Source organism: Podarcis raffonei, chromosome 10 (assembly GCF_027172205.1).
Source record: "Podarcis raffonei isolate rPodRaf1 chromosome 10, rPodRaf1.pri, whole genome shotgun sequence".
NCBI lineage: Eukaryota > Metazoa > Chordata > Lepidosauria > Squamata > Lacertidae > Podarcis > Podarcis raffonei.
The window spans coordinates 55773770-55783058 of record NC_070611.1 but is presented as its reverse complement, the minus strand read 5'-3'; the positions used below and the strand labels follow the sequence as shown (position 1 = coordinate 55783058).

At 44.6% G+C, this 9289-nt stretch overlaps 1 protein-coding gene across 1 annotated transcript in view; it reads left to right on the top strand.

Annotated features, from left to right (window-relative positions):
• The first annotated feature begins 291 nt into the window (after window positions 1-291).
• Window positions 292-9289, top strand: part of CHRM2 (cholinergic receptor muscarinic 2) — a 169692-nt gene continuing 160694 nt past the window's right edge. Inside the window, exon 1 of the mRNA XM_053405918.1 lies at window positions 292-619. The gene's annotated coding sequence lies outside the window, so the exon portion shown is untranslated. The remainder of the gene's footprint in view (window positions 620-9289) is intronic.

Here is a 9289-nt window from a genome sequence, read left to right as displayed (position 1 = left end):
GAATGGTCTCGTTTTACACTATGGGGCGATCTCACCCAGAGCTATTGTTTTTATGTCACCCCTGATCCGCGTGTGTGTGTTTGCTTATGTTTGGGTTCTGCAAAGCAAAAGATTTCCCAAAGAAATCCGAGACATTCGCGCAGTCTTCCTCACCGAAAGCTGTGACCGGCTTGTCACTTGCATCACTAACAATCTGGTTGCGATCGTTCTGCTGGCGCGTTGGGGGCTGCTAGGCACTCAAGGGTCTCGCCAACAGCCGTCATCGGGGTGGGGGTGGAGTAGGGGGTGTGGAGAAGAGCGCCTGGCTCTCGAGTACTAATGCCGCGTTGAACGCCTCTGGAAAGATTTGGAGGAAAACAACGCCGCGTCTCCACCAGCGAGGAGCAGGTTTGGGGGGCGCCCTGAGCGGCTCTCGGCTGGGCAGCGAAAGAGGCTGGTGGGGCGCTTTTCTGAACAGCGGCTTGACTGAACGCAGCCCCTGATTGAGCGCACCTCACTTCCCCCTCCGACGATGGTCTAGGGCCCCTTCCAGGTTGGAGGTCGGGCACTTTCTGCTTCTGCAACGGACAGCCCGATATGGACCCGCAGCTAGCCCAGCGCGCGCCTCTGTCTTTCCAAGGTAGGGCATTTCGCCGTTTCACCCGCTGCTTTTCAAGGAACGTCTGGCTCGCTCGTCTTTTGTTCCTATCCGCGTTAATGTAGATTATTTTCATTGCGCACATTGCACGACGAATCTCGTCTCTGCCCCGAACTTGACATTCGCTCACACTTCGGTAGTGCAGGCTCTGGATGGCCACGCATTGACCTGGGGTGGGAGAAGAGGACGGGGGTCCTACACCTTAAGTCGTCTCCTAGGGAAAGAGGGGAGTTCCCACGGATGGCTTGTCCCGCCGGTGAAAGACCCTCTTCTGCGACACGGCTACTGAAGGTGTAGAAGCTCTTCTGCATCTGCCTACCTTCCATGTAAATCGCTTAATTCCATTGTAGCTGGTTGCCAGTTTCCATCAGCCCAGAGAGCCAGCATGGCCAATGGTCAGGGAACATGGGAGGTATGCAACATCAAGGGGGCCACTCCTCTTGGGTCCCTAACCCTGACTTAATTTTCCAGTCAATTGATGCACTCAGTACTGGAGGCAGCCAGACGTGTGAGTTAGCTAGGCTGCAGGGACGCAAGGGGGGTTATTTTGTAGTATTTCTAATGGCTCTATTTTCTGATTAATTTACATTCTCTCTCTTTATCTTTCTGTCAGCCGTTTGGGACATATAGTGAAAAGCAGAGTACGCATTCTTTAAATAAGTAGGTAGATGCGGTAAATAAATGTGGAAAGTCTCTCCATCCAGATGTGTACTCTGAGAAGGCTCTTTCACACATGCTGAACTTGTTGAAGTGCATGTGTGGAGGAGCCCACAGAAGCATCTTTCCCAAGAAGGGTTGGTGCTGGGAGAGCGAGAGGCAGTGGAGGTACTGAGATGCATGAAGATTGGAAGGCGGTGAAGGTAGAGAGGAGAATGGATGGCAAAGAAGTTTGTCATTGCTGATGTTTATTCATGAAGGGGAGTACAATAAAATAGATGCAGAAGTTTAAATCAAAGTGGGAGTTTGGTGCTTCAAATGAGTTATGTATAGTAAAGGAAGGAAAAGGGAGTGCTAGATTCCAAAGCCAGTATCAAGGACTGGATCAAAATTTACAGGGCAACCTTAAACATTTCTACTCAGAAGTAATCCCTGTTGAATGCAATGATACTTACTCCCAAGTACATTGAAATCTTAGCTGTGTTTTAAATTGGTAATGTCTACACAGCCTAAGTCATTCTTTTTCTCCATTTGGATTGAAGCTGTCTACACAGCTTCAATGCATCAGAATGCAGTATTTCATAAGAAACAACAGGATAGGTGTAGCCACCATCCTGTCCTATGTGCACACACAACTTCCTAAACCATCGTTGGGAGTGTACTGGGTGTGCAGTAAACAGCAGTGTGTACATAGCCTTAGTTCTGTTTATAGTAGACCCATTGAAATCAATGGGACTTTAAGATAGTCATGAATAACCTAGGCTGCAATACCCATTTATCTGAGAGCAAATCCCATTGAATTCAGTGGGAATTCTGAAATTCTGGGGAAACAAGTCTGTTAAGTCCACACTGATTTTGATGGGTCTATTCTAAGCATTGAGTATGGATCCAGATGCAAAGCAAGTGCAACACAGGTGCAAAAAGCACCACAGTTGATGTAAGGAAGATGTTTATGGACAATGCAATCCTTTCCACATTTACTCGGAAGTAAATTTCACTGTGTTCAGTGAAGATTATTCCCAGTTAAGTGTGCATAGGATTGCAGCCTTCAATGCAGTGATAGAAAAAATGCAAAAAATAGCTTAGTTAACTTCTATATAGCTTTTTTTTTTCAGCCTTGCAGGAGGGGATTATTATGCATAGGAGGAGTGGAGTAAAGTGCAGCCAAAGCATGAAAGATGGAAACCGGCAGGGGCTGGAATTAGATGCAACAAATAAGTTAAAACCAATGCTGGGGTTCTGTGTACTGATGGGATCAGGCATTGAGATTTTGTTACAGCTATAAAGTAAAATTGGGAGGGTGGGACTGGACAGGGGAGACAGAAACGTGGCAGAGTTGATGTGGGCAGACAAAATATGAACCAACAAGCTCCAGCCCCCCCACCATAACATAGGAAAATGTTTTCTGAACAGCCTCCCTGGTGCAGCAATGCTCCAGAAACGCATCTCTGTGCCCCTGTGGGTGCCTATCAGGGATGCCTTCAGAACAGTTATTGCAGAGGTCTTGAGAAAACACTTCTGGGAAGGTCAGATGGGACAGCTCTTGGGGGGGAAGAGAGATGGTGACTGTCATTCCCTGGCTAAGCTCTAGTCAGAAACTCTATTAAATATCTCTCCCTCCAATAGATCGTGCTTACGTTCCGGTTAGATAGCCTTAATAGTGCTGCCTTGGCTGCTCTGGGGTTTTGCAGTCAAGAGCTCCAGGCATTCAGTTTGAGGGACCATTTCCAGAGTTTTATGGTCATTCGGATGCCCTTGAATCAGCTACATTTTTGCCCCTGCTGTGCTTCCCTTTTTATACATACCTCTAATTTTCTTTGGTAGCAAAGTTGTTGTTTTTTAAGGAAATCTCAGGTCGCATTTATAAACGGATTGGTTTGATTTCTAAGATGGGGGGAAATGGAATCAGCCAGCATTGCTAATTCAAAATCAGCAGCTATTTCTTTCCTTGGATAGACACAGAGGTTTATCAAGGCTATGCACACACATGAGCATATGAAGTTACCTTATACTGAGTCAGATCTTTGGTTGTGTCTAATTGAAGGGACGATGGCTCTCCCTCCAGGGTCTCCCAAGCCTGTAACCAAACCGGAGGAGCCAGTCTGACTATTGCTGCTTAAGTGGGTCAGAACCATTACGAATCTACTAGGCTCAAGTCCTGAACACATTTACCTGTGAGTAAGTCCCATTGAATTGGAACAGCTGGGTATTCCTGCATATGAAGCATGCTGTGGTATCATCCAAGTAGAAGTTTAGGGCAGATGCCCAGGTCCTGCTAAGCAGGAAGGTTCCCAGATGCAGTAAGGTTAGCTTTCAATATGTTCCTAGAATCATAGAATTGTAGAGTTGGAAGGGACCCTGAGGATCATCTGGTCCAACCCCTGCAATGCAGGAATCTCAGCTAAAGCACCCATGGCAGATGACCATCCAAACTCTGCTTAAAAACTTCCAAGGAAGCAGAGCCCACCATCAGAAAGATCTTCCTGATGTTTACTTGGGAGTCTCGTTTCTTGTAACTTGAAACCATTGGATCAGGTCCTACCATCCAGAGCAGGGGGAAACAAGCTTGCTCCATCTTACATTTGACAGCCCTTTAGATACTCGGCTATCACATCTCCCCTTAGTCTCCTCTTTACCAGGCTAAACATACCCATTCCCCCTCAACTGTTCCTCATAAACCTTGGTTTCCAGACCCTTTGTCATCTTGGTTGCCCTCCTCTGCACACATTCCACTCTGTCAATATCATTCTTAAATTGTGGCACCCAGATCTGGACACAGTACTCCAGGTGTGTTCTGATCAAGGAAGAATAGACCGGGACTATTACTTCCATTGATCAGAACACTATACTTCTCTTGATGCAGCCTAGAATAGCACCAGCTTTTTCTTTTGCTGCTGCATCAGAATGTTGACTCATGTTAAGCTTGTGGTCTGCTAAGACCCCTAGATCCTTTTCTGCACCAATGAAAGCATGCTATGTACTACTGACCTGCGATCCATGACAATAGCTCAGCAGTTCCACTTCTTTTACCCAGATCCACTTCCCAACAGCCCCGAGGCAAGTTGCAGTGTCATAGTTTCTGTGGTAGGTACTCCTACAACAAAGGCAAGACCCACTATGGAAGAGGATTTTTTTCAGTACCATCCTAGTCACGTTCCAAATCTCTCCAAATCCACCAGACCTTTTCACTGAACTCTCATGTTTTTCTAGGGAATATAGGAATGACATATCTGCACTTCAAAAGTGCACATACCACACACACATATATTAGCATCTCACTAAAGACTTTTTGGACTAGTCATTTGGTAAGAACATCCATAATTCTCTGCAGGAGAGCTCAGCTCCTTCTAAAACAGAGGAATAGGGACCAGTGGTCCTTCATATTTTACTGGATTTCATCAGCATCAACCGGATAACCAATGGAAGTTTTAGCTTAGCAAAATCTGGAGAGCTATAGGTTTCCTCTCCATGCCCTAACAGTATTACAGTTCACCAAGTTCCCTAGTCAAAAGGGGTAACTGTTAAATTAGTTTAAGTCCACACCATGGATAAGCCTTCAAATGCTGTGGCTACTACCTTTCAGGCGAGAAATTCGGTGGTCTGAAGCTCCTGATGTGTTTCTAAACGAGACTAAGTTGCTTTGCTGCTGTTGAAGATACTGCCACAAAATAGTGTTTAAATGGTAATACACTGCAGAAATTGCCCAGTTATCCAAACGTCTCTTGCCTGGAACTTTCAGGCCATTCCCACAAATGATGCTTACATTGGCTTTTTTCATTTCCTGCATCGGGGATTCAAATGAAAATCTTCAGGCAGCCTAGAATGTGCATTCAGTTTGAAATTGGCTTCTATACTGCATGAAAAGACATTCACGAGTTACAGTTGCCGGTCTAAAAACTGCTCTTATAATTGAACTAGCACTGTGCAAAAGTGTCCATAATTTTTTGGGTGCAGGGTTATTAAAATCCATCTTGAACTCTCCATGCTTTAGACTAAGGGCCAATGCATGTGTAAGGAAAAGAACCTTCCTCATTTAACTGAGCATTCAATTATCTGAGTGTCTTGGATGTCCCCTGGAGCATTCCGATGAATGGTGCTGTGCTATTATACTAATAATGATGATAACAGCACTGAAAACAATTCTGTAACGATGATCCTCACATGAATTAACGTCACCTACGGGCCCATCGTCTAACATTTTGTCACTGCTGTTTCTTTATTTGATCAGTTCCTTAACAGGGAACGGAGAGGCATCCTTTAAGGCTAGTCTTAAAATACACAATGCACAATTTGGTACCCAGCAAAGTCTGAACATCCACCAAATATTATGACCTGCCTGTCTGAGACAGCAGCCAAACAAATAGGCTTATTGTGCCCCTTATGTGTCACCATAAAAAAATGTCTCTTGGTGGGTGGCATCCTTATGTCTAATGGTCCACAAGCTGCGTATACCTGCAAAAGAACTTTCTTCTAAGTAAGGGGTTTAGGACTAGTAAGGGGTTTAGTCATGCTGCACGATCCAATACATTTTTTCTTGGGAGTGACTCCAATTGAGTTCTGTTGACAGGGAAACTAAAACCCCAGTAAGCATGTCTAGACAACAGTTCTGTGTTCTATTGGAGTCAGTGAAAATTACTCCTGAGCAGATATGCATAGGCTCAGCGGACAAGTGTTTCAGCATAATGCATTACTGCCCAACCATAACCATGTTTACTCAGAAGCAAATCCCACTTTGTTCATGACAGCTTATCTCCAAGCAAGTGTGCCCAAGATTGTGTGCTTCCATGCTCCATGTTCAAATGTGGGCTTTGCCTTCTGACTGTTTGTGTGCTGGTCATATATTTCTAAATCTGAGTTCTCACCCACATACCATAATACCCCATTCCCATTTCAGTGTTCTAGCACAAGCTCTGGATTTTTAAACTAGCAGAGTCAAGTGGTTTGAGCCAAAGGTATAAATAATAATAATAATAATAATAATAATAATAATAATAATAGTAATTCTGCTGCATGCAGAAGGCAGAGTGGTGTTGCTAGGTAATTCTAGACCCTGGACTTAAGAGTCTTACAAGGGATTTAGATTTCCATGTGTATTATTGCAATTGAAAAGCACACAACTGATATTTCTCTTCCCCTCATACCCCCTCATTCCATGCTGTACAGCTACTTCCGTAATCCTGATACGCAAGACAAAAACACAGCTTGCCAACCCTAATCATATACTGAACATGTGTGGTTTGGCATTTTAAGTTCACTTAAGTTTCGAAGAGGGGTGAAGAAGCTCAAGTCTTGGGGCTGAATGTGGCTCTCTAAGCCTCTCCGTCTGGCCCTTGGGATTCACCCCACAAACATTGATTTGGGCGGACAAATCAGGATAAATGCTGAGTAAACAGGATGTCTGGAAGCAGCGTAGGCTACAGAAGAATGAAACCAGATCCAGAAATGTTCTTCTACCTTGTGCAACTACCTGTGCCCACAGAAACATCAGATTCTAGATAATTTTATAGCAATGCTTGAAATTACTCTGGTGTAAGTTCTGGTGCAAGAACTTGTGGAACACCGCTGACAATTATTTTCCTTCCACTCATAGCTCCTTGGATCCAAACCATCCCTTTCCTTCACCTTCTTTGGCTTACATAACACAGAATCATTGACATTTATGCAGAAGAATGTCCTGCGGTGTATACACTCAATCAATTGTCTATAGCAGGCATCCCCAAACTCAGCCCTCCAGATGTTCCCATCACCCCTGACCACTGGAGTTGTAGTCCCAAAACATCTGGAGGGCTGAGTTTGGGGGTGCCTGGTCTATAGAAAGGTAACCTTACACCAGGAGCCACCAATCTTGTGGAACACATTTGGATATTTTGAGAGTGAGGTGGGCACCACAGATTATTTGCTTTCCCATAGGGTCTGGATAAAAGTGGGGTCCAGTGTAATTAAAACAGATCCTTTTGCATTTGAATAAATTTACTTAGCCCCCCCTCCCCCCCGGCAGAAGGTCATCAAATTAAACCTTACATTGCACCATAAAAAGTCCCAGATCTTATGCTTGCCAACATCTTGTAGTTTTTATGGTTCAGTAAATGGAGACCAATGTAATCTATAATTTGGTGGACTTTGTAAGAGTGGACAACCCTAGGGGGAAAAATATATGAAATTTCAAGAGGCTCCATTTTACTGGATCCAACCTGTGTTGGATCCATGAATGCATGTTCCTTCCACTCCACCTTCTCTCCCTATCCCTAAAGGTAAAGGTAAAGGGACCCCTGACCATTAGGTCCAGTCGTGACCAGTGACTCTGGGGTTGCGGCGCTCATCTCGCTTTATTGGCCGAGGGAGCCGGCGTACAGCTTCCAGGTCATGTGGCCAGCATGACTAAGCCGCTTCTGGCAAACCAGAGCAGCACACAGAAACGCCGTTTACCTTCCTGCTGGAGCGGTACCTATTTATCTACTTGTAGTTTTTTGGGGCGTGCTTTCAAAGTGCTAGGTTGGCAGGAGCAAGGACCGAGCAACGGGAGCTTACCCCGTTGCGGGGATTCGAACCGCTGAGCTTCTGATCGGCAAGTCCTAGGCTCTGTGGTTTAACCCACTCCATTTACCTCCCCCACTCTCCCAAATTGCTCCCTTTCCCCTCCCACCCCTACTTCCCTCTCAGTCATTTTGCTTTCTGCCCAGCTACTCAGGTGCCGAACTGAGTCTTCAAAAGGACATAGAGTTGAAAGATGTGAGAAAGCGTGTCACTCTTTCAACTTCCTTATTCTGCTCTATGTGCTTTCCAGAAGCAGAGGGGGGGGGCATAGCTAGTTTTGCCATCTCATGATAAAGGGAGCAGTGAGTGGAGATGAGGTTCAGAAGCTGTGAGGGCCCCAGGGAAAGCTCTCACGGGTGCCATTGGGCCCATGGTCCCAGGTGACCCTAGGGTTGCACTTTCCTGGGAATTTCTCCAGAACAAGCATCACCAGAATCTAGGAATGCTGTGCAAGGATAATATCACACATGCACTCTGTGCATGTGAACTACAGTTCCCAAAATTCATTGAGGGAAGGCATGTGCTTTAACTGCGATTTAAATGTATGGCGTGTATGCTGCGATTATCTCCTTATTGCAGATAGAAAACTGAGGTTAAGAAAGAGTAGCTTGCCTAAAGCCTCTTAATGCATGCAGGGGTGCACAAAAACCAGGCATTACCTGATCTATAGATCAGACTGTTGTAGTGCAATCCTCATGCCTGTATATTCAGAAGTGAGTTCAGTGGGATTTACTCCCAAATTAGCATACATAGGATTGCAGCTTTAGCTACTCCTTTGTATCAGCTCCAGAAGAGCTTTCAAGAATCCTGCGCACTTTCTGTTCTAAAAAAAATAAAATAGAGTTTGATGATGACAGATGTTATACCAGATTTAAAAGAACGTTGTTTACCAGAGAGCCACAGGATGCCAGAGAAAGAAAAAGAGGGAGAGAGAGAGATCTGCAGAAATGGCTTACTAATACAACATAATTCCTAATTGCTTCTGATATGAATGCTGCAGCAAAGAAGGCAGCAAAGGAGCTCATGTGTGTTCTAATTTAAAACAAACAAAAGTACTGCAAAGTCCAGAAATTGGACTATGAAGTCAAGAGTTAGATGGCTTTAAAAGTCTGTGGTCTCATATTTCTTCTTTTTAAAACTAGAATCTTTAAGGTCTATCAATATGTTTCAAGCTAGATGCAATGCTAAATGTAGCTCTAGGAAGCACATTAAGAATCCCCCCCCCCCAAAAAAATGGCAATTTCCTTAGGACTACAGCATGAATCTTTTTGCATGTCTCATTTTTCACTCCAGCCAGGACACCACAATTGTTTTCTTCCGATTTCAGCTCTGATGCTTCAGTTATACCAACCGTGTCTCTCCTCTCTCTCTCTCTCTCTCTCTCTCTCTCTCTCTCTCTCTCTCTATATATATATATATATAAACACATAAATACATGTCACAGTAGCAAACAAAATCAAT